A 14,406-nucleotide genomic window follows, 5' to 3' on the forward strand; every position below is an offset into this window, starting at 1 on the left:
CAATGGTTTCGCCAACAATGAAAAATTTGGAATCCATTGTCTGCAGTAGGACGTAATACCTAAAAAGGCATTCGGGAAATCGCTGCGATTCTCTCTGGGGTCAACCTTCTCCCTTCTTTTGACAATAAGTGACCTAAATAGGTAACTTCTTGACAACAATATTGTAGCTTAGAAGGTGATACCTTGTGATGTAAGTCATGTAGATAATGCAATAATGATACTGTAGCCGTTTTGCAAATAGCTTCTGTATCAGCTGCCACTAAAAGATCGTCAACGTATTGAATCAAAGCCGCACCCGTCGGTAAAACAAAGGCATCAAGCTGACTTTTAAGTGCTTGACTGTAGATTGACGGACTCTCACAGTAGGCCTGTGGAGCGCGTTTTAGCCTAAAACTGCGACCACCTAATGAGAATCCGAATAGGTCTCTGCTTTCCTCAGCAATCGGGATACTAAAGAAAGCATTCTTTAGATCGATCACCGTGAACCAGGAGGCAGAGGCCGGAATCATTGTTAGTAAGGCCGTGATATCAGGGACCACGGGGAATTGTGGAATCACTATTTTATTTACTTCTCTCAAATCTATTACGAAACGATACACAGGAGGTTTAGATCGGTCAGTTCGTTTCAAAATAGGCAATACAGGGCTATTACACACGTTTCCACGAGTTTCTTCAACAACACCTTTTCCAATGAGATCATGAACGATCGCTAACAGCGCTCGCTCACCATCAAGAGAGATACGATATTGAGGTAATCGTGGTAATCGCACATTTGGTTTCAATTGAATCACATAAGGTGGAATGTCTAACAGACCCACATCATTGGGACCTGTGGCCCATAGAGACGCAGGGAGGGAACTCAATTCCGGTGGGAATTTACCGACCGATAAATACATAGGAGAGATCACTCTCCGCCCTAATGTAAGCTCCACTCCTTCGGGGGAACAATACAAAGTTGCATATAGTCGTTTCAACAAATCCAGACCCAAAAGATTCTCACCACAACCTGTAGATAGAATCAGTGGAGCCGTTAGCTCACGAGGTCCAATCGTAAGGGGCAAAGGACTAGAGACTGGGTTGCTAACAGGGGCGCCAGAGAATCCAACGGAAACGTTCGTTAAGCCAGACAAAGGTGCGCCAGGGAGTTTCGAATGCATGATGGAACTTTTCGTCGCACCAGTGTCTAACAGAAAAGGCTCAACTACGCCCGATGTAGCCACTGCAACGTAAGGCCCACTCTGATCGACCGGAACTGATACTACTCCCTCTCTTTGTCATTGGCTGTCCTAGTAATGGTCGTTTGCAACAGTCTCATGTTCTACGTAATAATTGTCCACATTATATTGTGCAGATCGAACTGACCCCGCATTTCGCTGGTCAAAACAATTATTCGTATCCGATGGATTTTGATGGCGATCAATCTGACTTTGGGGTGAACCACGACCTCTACCTCGTGATGCCTGTTGAGGACCACCACCACGGCTTCCTCGTATCGACACACCATTCAGACGGTCCCGTAAGGCAGGACAATCATATTTTATGTGTCCCTCTCTCCTACAATATGCGCACTGATTATACCCAAGTGAAGATCTATAGTCAAAGTTGTCAGTACGCGGCTGCATCCTATCGGGCTGTGCTCGCGGTCGATACTGCTGTTGCAAATCATTTTGGTTTGAGCGTGGAGGATATGCTTGCTGCAACAAAACCTTCGTTTTGAGCTCCTTCGTTTTCTTTTCTACACGATCACTTTCTTCCTTTTCCCTATTCTCATAGTATTGAGCCGTTGCTAATATCTGTGCAGTGGTTGAAACCGCCCACGCACTCTCTGAATTCTTCAATTTGTTGCTTAGCTCAGGCAACAAATTCGACACGAACTTGTCGACAAATAACCGTTGACCTCCTGCAGCGCCCATGTCCTGCCCGCTGTGGTCGACAAACGCTTCCTCAAACCTTGTGAAGAAATCCGAGACACTCTCGTCTTTATTTTGCTTACAAGCTGATAACTTATCCCAGTTCACCTTCATCGCTGGCATGAGAGTTTTCATGAGCGTAATGATTTTCTGAGGCAAATCCAAGATCAGCTGTTCAGGCTTAGCCCCACCGACTTGTAATGCATCAGCCGCTAGCAGTGCAGCCCAGTCACCACCTAGCTCATTTGCGTGGTTTGCTTGACGAATTTTCGCCCAAACTGGTTGCGGTACAACATTACCGAACAACATGTCGATATCGGCAAGGTTCATAACAGAAGCTTCCACCAATTGGGATAGCTCCTTATAATAACCAGCCGGATTCTTACGCGGATCAGGCAAGGATTGCTTCACTTGCAAAACTTCCGATCGTTTCCATGGGAGGTGTATCCACACTCTTCGAAAATGCGGTAAAACCGGAGGGATAGCTTGTGGATCACCAGGCACCCAAAGTGGCGGAACCTCTCTCATGGGATACTGACCAGGAGCCGCTTTCCAATCCTCAGTGGCATCATCAAATGACACCCGGGAATGCACTGTGGATCTGAACGCTAACAAGCGTTCCAAGGCACGTCGTACATCTCCACCTACGATCATACGGTTCGAAAAGTGACTCTGGAGTTCAGTTATATCGGGCGGTACGTTATCTAAATCATCGTTATACCATTCTTCCCTCAAAAAGCTACACATTTCTTCGAACACGAATCTCTGCGTAGGCTCATTAAACTGAGAAAACATGTCGAAGACCACACGTGGAGTGTAGTTAGCAGGATGTCTTATCCATCTATGTGCCATAGTCACTAACGTCTCTTTCTCCCTACCACTAGGGATCTGACTCCGTCTCTGAGGAGTTTCGGAAAGATCAGACGGGAATAACTGACCAGAAAGTGGTGAATAAAGGGTAGCAACAGTGTTAGGAATACGCTTACGAACAGAAGGAGAAAGAAAAACAGGGGCAACAAAACTGGAAGTGAAGGAAGGCATAGTAGGAACGGACAAGGTAGTCGGGGTAACAGGAATAACAGACTGAGGAGGTACAGGTACAGGGGCAGGAGGAACAAGGACAGGTGGTGGGACAAACGTAGGATTAACAACGGGCTGACCCGCAGCCGCTGGAACAACAGGAGGAACTACAGGAGGAGCTACAGGAGCAGTAGCACCCTGTGCATAAGGAGGTGGTGATTTCATTAAATACGATAACAAGGAATCCTCCTTCGAATCTTCTTCTTTCTTATCTAGGCTAGTCGGTAAAACCGGATAACATTTATCTATTTTCATGTGATGTAATCTAGCGGAAACTTCCATTTCCTTTTCTTCTTTTTCTTGTTTACATTCTCGCATAGCTTGCATTATCGGAACAAACCCTTCTCTGTGATCCTTTTTAAGTTTTTTGATTTCTTTCTGCTTGGCCTCTTTACGCCACAGCCGAAAAGAATCAAACATAGCTGGCCTAGCTTTCTTTAGAAATAATTTAGCTTAAAGATTATCTAGAATCGTAAGTTCAAAACTTCCATGTGGTGGCCAACTAAGGTCACCGTCTTTCTTCGTGTAGCGGACCCAGTACTCATTATATATAATAGGACCCACACCATGTCGACTGTAAAGCTCATGTATCGGAGTTCCAACTGGAGGTATCGGACACGAGTCCTCCAACCGGGAATCCATTGCGCAACATTTGAAGATACTAAACAAACCACTATGGCTAGGCATCGTGCACACTAACCTAGTATCAAACTTCAAGGGTTACCGAAGTACTAAACCTTCGTGTAAGACAAAACCCTCGGTTTTTGGCAATTGCAACTGTCAAATAAAATACTAAGAACCAATACTAAGAACCACAAATGCAATGGAACCATGCAATACAACAAAGCCTTAAGGCTACCACAAAGCTCAGTGAGCTGCAACAACAAAGCCTGAAAAGGTTACCACAAAGCTCAGTGAGCTAATACAACAAAGCCTTGAAAGGCTACAACAAAGCTTTCAAGAAGCTAGAACAACCACTAAGGACTGGGAGCGACCCACAAATACTTAACTCAGAACTTCAATGGCGTCACCAGGAAGGCCCGTCTATCGTCTCGCTTGTACGTAAGGTCTGCGCCGGGCGTCGAAGACAGGTCGACAGTCAGGCATCGGTCCGTCGCAGCCGTCAGGAGGCGGGAATCTTCGCAGGGAAAATCTTCGGGCCACTTATTTCGACAACAGGATCGATGAAGCGGGGTGCACCTTCCCTCGGAGATTTCACACGAAGTTCCTCACGATTCGTCAGGCTTTGGACCGGTACCGCTGATGTCGCCCCATGTTGGGCGCCAACTGAAGGACTGGACTTTTAACAGAACCAGCGGTGCCAGGGGACAACACCTATAACCTTCATGGGATACCTGTTTCGGCGCACAAGTGACAGAGACACGGGACACTTCCTTCGGCGTCAAAGATCAGCGTTTATTTACTGCAGGGAAACAAGAGTCAATAGAAGTACATCGGCATGTAGGTTCTGCGAGTCTGCTTCAAATTGCATATGTAGGTCGCTCTCTTTTATACAAAATGTTGCCATTGCACAACATGCGAACAAAAGATTACAATTCAGTTCCCACAGTAAACTTCAAAAGGGTCGCTTTCATGTGTTCAGAATCCCGGAACATAATTACAGTAGCAATGCCGGTTCCCAACTGTAAAAGTACATCTTCCCACCATTAGGCACACCCATTAGAGTTGTAAATGACCAAGAAGAAGAAACAAGAGCAGCTGCAAGGAAGTCAGACACGTGTAGAGAAAGGAGTGTGGGGGTAATATCGGAAGCATGATCGTAGGATCAAAGAGCTGGATCCCATCGCCTGCACCGCTGTCACAATAGACCGGCACGACCAGATTACCCTCAAGCTGAGCCATCTGCCTTTGCTGTGTCATTCCTCCGGCCATAAAGACGCGTGAAAGGAATATGCGTCTTCCGCAAGGCTTGGGAACAAGAAGGTCAGGGGGCGAACAGTTACCTGCTCGCTGACTACGTGAGGGCAAGAAACAAAATGGATGCCGTATCTAAAATGGAACCCAAGGGTTCAGATGAAAAACCCGTAATATTAGGCGAACCCTAACAGGTAGTGTAGCGAAAATGCATACACTTACCGCACTCGCCATTTACGGTTCATAGATACTAAACTCGTCCATATTCGGTAATGCCCAGAACGTTGTAATAATTTTTACGGAACCTCACTGTAAGTACTATCATGATAAGTTGGAGGATAGTAAAATGCCAGCTAGCTCAGTCCAGAACAAGTTAGAACTAGTTTCAATTCCACAAGAACTTTAAGATCTAAATGTATATGAATCAATTCTTAAACAGTCACCAATTCCAAGCTTCAGTCCATATGGAGCCAGAGAGTTAACAGAGTTACCAAAAGGTCTTAAAGGTAGATTTGAGTACTTGCCATTACATTTCAAGCAGAATATTGAAACTGTAGTGGGGCACAGAGATTTTGAAGGTCTCGTATTAATCTAGTCAATGGTGTCCCTACCAAGAGTAAAAAAATATATGGCAGGAGTTAGTGGATGTTAGTAAAGTAAAAAGAGCAACATTATATCTGGTACAAAATAAAACACTATTGAAGGATGACTGTTAGACTTGGCTTCTTTTCAGCAGGTTCACCCCCAGACTTTGTGTTTTTTGGCCTCCTGTTTTTTACTTTGTTCTTGTAGATTTTTGGACTCTGGGCGCTTTAACACTACTATCAGTGCTGGAGTGATTATGATCTCCTAGTAAATTGTGTATGATTGGTTTTCCATGATTAGGATCTTTGATTTACTAGTAAGTCTCTAGTACAGTGTACTGTGTGTGCTTGGGGTCTTCTCAGGGTCTGTCTATCAAAATGCTATTAGTGGACTTACAGCTCTGATTGTGCCCCTCACACAAGTTTTCTTTCAAAAGGTGTCTTAGACCTGCCTCTGCAGTGTCTGTACACAATTGGTACAGCCATATCGAACTAGCAATTACTCACTTACCAGGCCCTAACCTTCCCTTTCCTTAAATGTAAGATACCCCTAAGGTAGCCCCAAGATACCCCTATGGGCAGGGTACAGTGTGTGTGAAAGGTAGGACATGTACTGGTGTGAGTTACATGTCCTGATGTTGAAATACTGTGCAATTCGTTTCTCACTATTGAAAGGCTGTCAGCCCCATAGGTTAACATGGGAGTTGCCTTGTAACATCTTGCAAGCATAACTTTCCATTGGGACAAGATAGAAATTAGAAATTATAGCGGAAATAATTCTTTCGTCCACCAACCATACGATTCTGGGGGACCTAAATCTCCACTTCAACTCCCCCTCTGACCACATTGCCCAGGAATTACTAAATGACCTGGAAGCCCTCCAACTGTCCCAACTGGTTACAGCCCCAACACACGAAAAGGGCAATCTACTTGACCCTATATTCAGTAACTGTCGGGATCTAACTGTTGATCAACCCACCCCCCTTCCATGGTCGGACCATTTTTTGGTCCCTTTTACTTGGGCTAATCACAAAACTCCCCAGTCACCGCCCCAAGTCACTACCAGGAGAAACTGGTCAAAACTCCCATTTGAGTCCTGGCTGCTTAACCTGGACTCCACTCGCCCGTCACCCTGCCAAGACCCCAATGTGGCAAACACCCACTATGAAAGTTGGATCACCCACTCATTAGATTCGATCCTCCCGCTTCGTAGATCCTCCTCGAAGAGACTACAGAAATCAGCTCCCTGGTTTTCTGACTCTCTAAGACAGCTAAAACGCCTCTGCAGGCAACGAGAGAGAGCCTGGCGCCTAGACTTCCTCCCAGATAAAAAGGCCGCCTACAAAGAGGCGATCAAAACCTACAAAGAAGGGATCAGAACGGCCCAGGCTACCCATTACTCTGAGAAAATACTAGAGGCAAAATCCAAGCCTAAAGAAATTTTCCGTATTATAAAGCAATGCTCCAGTGCCAACTCGGCACCCCCGCCTATCAAAACCCAGGATCAATGCAATGAGCTTGCGGACTTTTTCCACAACAAAGTCCTAAAAATTCACTCTACCTTTTCAACAGCAGCCACCAACCCAGATGCAACTAATTTACCTCCCCCCAGACCACTTCCTCACCTAGACCAGCCTTCCCTCGAGCACTTCCCCCCTCTGGATCTCGACACTCTAAGCAAGGTGGCACGACAAGTCAAGTCGGGCTCCCCTTGTGACCCTGCTCCCCCAGAAATCCTGATGCAGGCAAGCGAAGCCACCCTGCCTGTAATCCTGGATCTTCTAAATACATCCATATCCACTTGCTCAGTCCCCACTGCCTGGAAGCAGGCTATGGTACGGGCACTGTTGAAGAAACCCAGCCTGGACCCTAATGACCACTCCAGCTACCGCCCTATCTCACTTCTCCCTTGGGTGAGTAAGGTGTTAGAGAGGTACATAAACGCTCAGCTGGCCCAGTTCCTGGAAGACCATTCGCTATTACATACATCCCAGACAGGCTTCAGACCGAAGCATGGTACAGAAACCGCCCTGTTAGCGGTCACCGAAGAAACTAGAAGGATACTGGACCAGGGAGGATCAGTGGCAGTGATCCTCCTTGATCTAAGTGCCGCCTTCGATACGGTCAGCCACACCATCTTGCTGGACCGTCTCTGTAACATCGGAGTTTCTGGTGATGCTTTAAGGTGGTTTGACTCCTTTCTGTCTGGGAGGTCGTTTCAGATCTTCGACGGAGAGATGAGGTCCTCGAGCAAACCCCTGACCTGCGGAGTACCTCAGGGCTCCTCCCTGAGCCCTGTACTGTTCAACGTGTACATGGGGCCGCTGGCGGGTGTTGTCGAACCATATGGCATCAAAATCGTGTCATATGCCGACGACACCCAGCTTGTGGTCTCACTGGCCACAGAGAACAACGGTCACTCCCCAGCCGACCTGCTAAAATGCCTAGAGGACGTCAGGGATTGGATGACCAACTCCTCCCTAAAACTAAATGGAGAAAAGACGGAGCTTATGCTCCTAGGCCCAACCTCTCCTGTGCCTTTTACTTCCTTATGGCCCAGTACACTAGGCCCGCCCCCCATCCCTAAGGAAAGTGTTAAAAGCCTGGGAGTGTGGTTGGACAACAAACTCTCCTTCTCCACCCAGGCCACCAAACTGTCCGCCACCTGTTTTGGTCTACTTAGGATCCTGAGAAAGGTCCTCCCGCTACTCCCCATAGAGGCCAAAAGGGTGGCGATACAGGGTCTCATCCAGTCTCGGCTGGACTCAAACAATGCCCTATACGTGGGGGCACCGGAGATGACCCTCCGAAAACTGCAGGTTGTTCAAAACTGTGCAGCACGCACCCTGCTGAGCATCCCACGCACCCAGTCAGCCAGACCTGCCCTAAAAAGCCTTCACTGGCTTCCAGTGAGGCAGAGAGTGGCCTTCAAGGCGCTATGCCTGGCACACCGCGCCTTCTGGAAAACAGGTCCAGCCATCAACACCGACCTGGTTACCCCCTACCACCCTAGCAGGAACCTACGGTCGATGGAGGCGTTCCTCGCCACTGTCCCCAGAGTGAAGCGAGCCAGATCTGGGGGTAGGCTGTTCTCTTTGAACACCGCCAGGCTCTGGAATGCGCTCCCCATCTCACTCCGATCCAACCCAGACCTCCTCTCCTTTCGGAAAAATCTAAAGACACTGCTGTTTGCTAAATCCGAAGTACCTTAACCTCCCGTGCTTCCTTGCCTCAACCCAGCGCTTGGACGCCTACGGGCAGCAACCGCGCTTAATAAATATCGTTACAATACAATACAATACAAATGGAGTTTAGGTTTCCTGAACTCAGATTAAAAAAACATCTTTTAGTGAAGATGATTTTTATGTTGTGTGTCCGAAAATTGCATTTTTAAAAAGTTAGCATTTTCTTGCTTAACCATCCTGTGTACCTCTACCTTTTGTGTGTTCCCCATCTGGGTTTAGAGTGACAGGAGCAGGGGATGTGCAGTCACACTACACAGACACAAGGGGGGGGTTGGATTGTATCCTACCTTTCCCGGGTGACTCATTGCCAGGCTTAATAGACCTGGCTGCATGAGTAGGAGGAGGAGTTGTTGCTCGCACCTGAATGTACTATGGCTGCCTCTCACAAAGCTGTCTTCACCTCCTTTGGTGATACTGCCTGAGCCAGGCAGAACTGGTTTATGTGTACCAGAAGAACTTAGTTTGTCCCATCTTCAAAGGAAAATGTGGTATAAATATTGGGGCCCTGACCCCAGAACTTTAGATTACTGCTGGGTTAAGGAACCTGCCAGGAAGAAGAGCTTTGCACCGCAGCCCTGGTCTCATCGCTGCCACCGCCGCTCCAAGCTGCCTGCACTGTGGTTTGGGGGCACCACACATAAGTTGCATGATGCACCACCCTTCCCATACTCTAGACTTGGCCCACCTACGCCAGCACCATCGACTCCAGTTCTTCAACCAATGCCGCTGCCTGCACCGTGACCTGTGGACCCTGCACACCGCATTGACCCATCTTGTAACACAGCCTTTGGTCTACTGATGACTGCACCTCAGCAGCGATGATGCCGCTGCTTGCACCATGACCTGTCAGCACAGCAACAAGCACTGCATCGCTTTGCACCACAGCCCTGGTCTCACCAGCACTGCTGGACGACCTTCACCGAGCTGCTGCCTCACTGTGACCTGAGGGTACCACACGTCACAGCGCTCCACCTCACACTAAGTCTTGACGCCTGCTAACGTCAGCCCTCCTGACTTCAGACTCCAGGAGTTCGACCTGCAATGCGTGTGACTGATGTCGCTCCTCCAAAACTCACCACAAGGTCTGATGCCCTGCATCTCTGAAGGTACGGTTTTACAGGTCTCCCCGACACCGTAGCTGGCCCGTGACGCCGCTGTCAGCAAGAACTGTTGGATTTGTTTGCTCACGATGCCATGATAGCACTGGGTGGAGCTATTGACATCAAGGAACTGTATATAAAGTCTATTTTTGCTTTATTGGTATTGTGGATGACTGTATGTAGGAGTTTTATTGTTTTGGTCGTGTGTTACACAGATAAATGATGGGTATTTTTGCTAAATCTAGTGTGGTGTCCTTTTGTAGTGTTTTCAGTGTATTACTGCTGGTTATGTGCAAATGCTTTACACTCTGCCTCTGAGATAAGCCTCACTGCTTGTGCCAAGCTGTCAAGGGGGTGAGCAAGGGTTATTTCAGAAGTGTAACTCTATTATCCTGACTAGAGTGGTGGATTCTGCCTGGCTTGGGTACATACACTAGCCAGCCCGAAAACCTATTCTAATAATAACACATTACGATCAAGAGATCAGATTGAAAAGGTGGCTCAATACCGATCAGAAGAACTGTATTAATTCTACAGTATCCACCCTCCACATTCTAAGGAGATTGTTGGTATTGCTATTGATCCCTTTCGAATGAAAGAAGCAACAGGAGCTCCCTTGAGTGCATGGGAGAAAAGTTTAGAAGCTCTTTGTTTTCTGCATCTCTTTCCCACAGGAGTGGGTAGTATGTATGATGACCACACCCTATACAAATCCAGCAGCTGAGTACAGATTAACTAGACTATAGTCAGAGGACCCTAGATTTCGCAAGTGTATTCCCTATAGATTTAATATTTTATTTGAGAGTGACTTGTCAGGACTTTCTTAAGCAGTAAACCACATTTGCAAGACAGGAGTGAATCAGCAAAATATCACAGCAAGGGAACTTTCTGGCAAATTTCAAGGAAAAGATGAAAATCTGGAATACTTGATTAATTTGATGGCGTGTCAGCGTGGCTCCAATGAGTGCCGGTATCATCATCAAGGTGAGTTGAAATGCATGTAGAGAAACCTTCAAGCACAAACTTGGCTTCTAGCACTCAGTTGTGTTGAGTATGTGTGGGACGACCTCCTTGATTTCTTACGAAAAGCAAACTCAAACATAAAAGACATCAATCTGAAGACAGCAGGAGAACTTTGCTCATTGGACCCTGTAAATGTTTGCAGATATTTCAACCACAGGTTTCAAGACATGATGTCTTTTATCTGCAACAAAACTCATCCTCTTCGTGGTGAAGTAACTGATTTAGTTTGGTTTAAAGTGTACTACGCTAGAGGTGCTCCTCATAGCCACATGCTGTTATGTGTAAAAGATGCACCAAACTTTAGAATAGACAGTGATGACTCTGTCTTGTCTTTCATGCAGCAGTATATTTTATGCACCATTCCAAAAGACAGTGGTGACAAGGGCCTGAGACAATACATTCTACGGTTGCAAATTCATAGATATGGGAGATGCTATCTACGAAAATACAGATGCAAAGGAAACTTTTACATGAGATGTCGTTTTGGATTCCCATGACCTGTCATCTCAGAAGGAAGAGTCAACAGTTTTTTGTCTACAGTGAGACATACCCTGACACGGAATTCACTGAAAAATGCATACAACCTCTGAAGAACAGAGGCTTCCAAGTATATCAATGACTACAACCAGGTGATTCTGAAGATGTGGAATGCAAATATAGATCTACAATTTGTTGTAGAAATTCCAACACTGTTGCTTGCTACGTGACTTCATATATAACAAAATCCCAGAAGACAGAGATAAAAGAGATGTGGGAGGAGATTTATGCAGATAAGAGTCTTATGAAGAAATTGTACAGTTTCAGTTTGAAAATGATTTCTCACAGAGAAATAGGATCCTATGAATGCTCGGACAGGTTGAGCTTGGCTAGGTTGTTCTCCAAGTCAAGAGGAATTGTGTGGGTAAGCCTAGGCCTTGCAAGCACTCAGAGTGTTAAAGTATTTCCCATAAATACTGTACCGTGCAGAATTTGATCCTGAAAGTAGAGACATTCTGAAAACTAACATGCTGGGTATATGCTACCTAAGAAGGAGTCCCCATCTTCAAGCATGTGTCTCTATAAAGTACTTCAGCACTATTCATATAGAAGTAATCTGACTGAAAACATAGATGAAGGAAGATTTTAAGTACTTGGATGTGACTGTTGTTTGGTGAGACACAACAAAGGAAATCTAATTAATCTCAGATAGCTTAGTTGCCAAACTCTGTTGAGAATAGAGTTTTTCTACTTGGCACTTTTGCAGATGTTCAATCCATGGCATGCTGAATCAGAATTACTTGTACACTGTGAACTGTTATGTAGACTCTTTCAACATTTTGAAAGACAGTATTGAGTGTTCAGTCTTTCCAACATCCTTTCAAATGTTGAAAGATAAGATGAAACAGGAAGAAACCATTGCTGCTGAGATAGCCTTGGAGATTTACAAAGCAGCCAAATTTCTGCACCAGTAAGTCAAGATGCTCTTGGAGAACCAATCATTCAAAATGAAGCAGCTATTGTTATGAATGAGGTGGAGAATGGAGTGCAGCAAGCAAGAGAGGAAACAGTGGGTTTCGAACACGTAGTAGAACAACTGAACAATGAAAAAAATACATTTGCAACAAAGTTAAAGATAAAATAGAGCATGCATTTCTCCACGAGAGAAAACAGCGTGATTGTTCTTCATACAAACCAATATGACTATACATCAGTGGTCAAGCTGGTACTGGAAAAAGCTTCCTAATTAAAGTTCTCAGTGGCTATCTACAGAAGACTACAGAATCAAATTTGCCATGTGTAGTAACAGCACTAACAGGATTAGCTGCACATAATATTAAAGGAATTACTCTACATCGACTACTGATGCTGTCTGTTGAACATGACAATAAACTGGAATACCAGAAATTATCCAGTGATGCTTGTGATGAGGTGTCAAGAGTATTGAAGAAACTGAAGTGTTTAATCATTGATGAGGTCAGCATGGTGTCCAACTTAATGCTTGCTTTCATACATTTATGAAGGCAGCAGAATTTAAAAACTACCATGTACTCTTTGGAGGAAAGCATTTGATTGTATTTGGTGACCTACTACAACTTACTCCCATAAAAAGACAACTTGTTTTCAAAACAGTTGTGCATAATCAAACAAGAAATTATTTGGGGGTTTTGGCAATGTAAATATCTGGTTAAACTTCAGATACAAGAAACTAGTGAAAATATGCATTAAGCAACTGATGTGGAGTATGGAGATATACTGGAGGACATTAGAATAGGAGTTCTGTCAAAAGAAGAGAAACATGCTCTGGAAACTTACCTTATCAAAACACTATTTCCATCTAATATTGCAGCAGAATTCATGTACAATTCCACTGAAGAACAGAAATATATAGTTTGTTCAATGCCAACACTTCAAGAGTGCTCCAAATTTAATGAACAATTACTGTAACTGGAGAAAGATGATAATTTGGAAATTACAGCTATCAATAAAATGGACAATCAGGGAGTCAGAAGACAACTCACAGACAAACTACCAGCAAAATGGGATACTTTGGTAAAATCTGTATCCAAAACTGCAGTGAGCAAAAACCGTAGAGTAATTTTGCGCTGTAATTTATATGCTGAGGAAGGATTAGTAAATGGTGCAATTGATATTCATTTTCCAAATAGAAATGAGGTTGAATACTCAGCCATAACATTTGATCAGATGGATGGTGTAAACCAGATTGGCTGACCATTTGTATGTTTTTTACTAGTGAAAGATGTATATATGCTATGCCAGCAGTTCCAACACTCTCTTGCATATGCTGTAGCTATCCATAAATCACAAGGTTTAAGTGTAGATGTAGCTTTTGTTAATTTTGTACGGTCTTTATATAAAGGAATGTCGTATGTAGCATTGCCGCGAATAAGAACATTGTTTGGTTTGTTTTTGATCGACTTTGATGAGAAGAAGGTCAGTGCTGATGCAAGCTGTGTAAGAGAGTACAGTCACCTAAGAAGTGTATATGCTTCTCATTTAGGCCAGTCCCCTGTTTATGAGAAACTTATAATCTGTCCAACACTGAAAATTAAAAAAAAAACTGTACAGATGCTGAAGAAAAGAAAGGACACACGGACAACTTAGAAGCTGTAAGATGAGAATACAGGAAAATGATGGCGATATTGTAGATTAACAGTTGGAAAATAGTTCAAGTGTCAGTTTCTATGCTGATGTTGTTCTCAATGTACTGTTTCATTTACCACATCTAGTAAACCACATTCAACAAAAACCAGAAAAAAGATTGTTTCTGCACTGGACCATTTGCTCCATCATTTACTGAGTGCCAGAACTGTGATACATTCTGCTTCAGAGATTTGGGATCTTCAAACAAAATTCTACATACAATTTGTTGCAAAAAAATACAGTATGTGATTTTGAGTAGATGAATCATCAGCACCTCAAACATCATTTGGCCCACCAGGGGTGATGTTTTCAAAAGGCTCTCCAAAATTGGACAGTGCTTTATATTTACTTCTAGTATTGTACCAGGTATATTAATGTAAGACATTTTTTAAACATAGGTTTGTTTAGATTACTATAGTAAATCCAGAATAAGCAACTGATTAATGAA

Source organism: Lissotriton helveticus, chromosome 8 (assembly GCF_964261635.1).
Source record: "Lissotriton helveticus chromosome 8, aLisHel1.1, whole genome shotgun sequence".
NCBI lineage: Eukaryota > Metazoa > Chordata > Amphibia > Caudata > Salamandridae > Lissotriton > Lissotriton helveticus.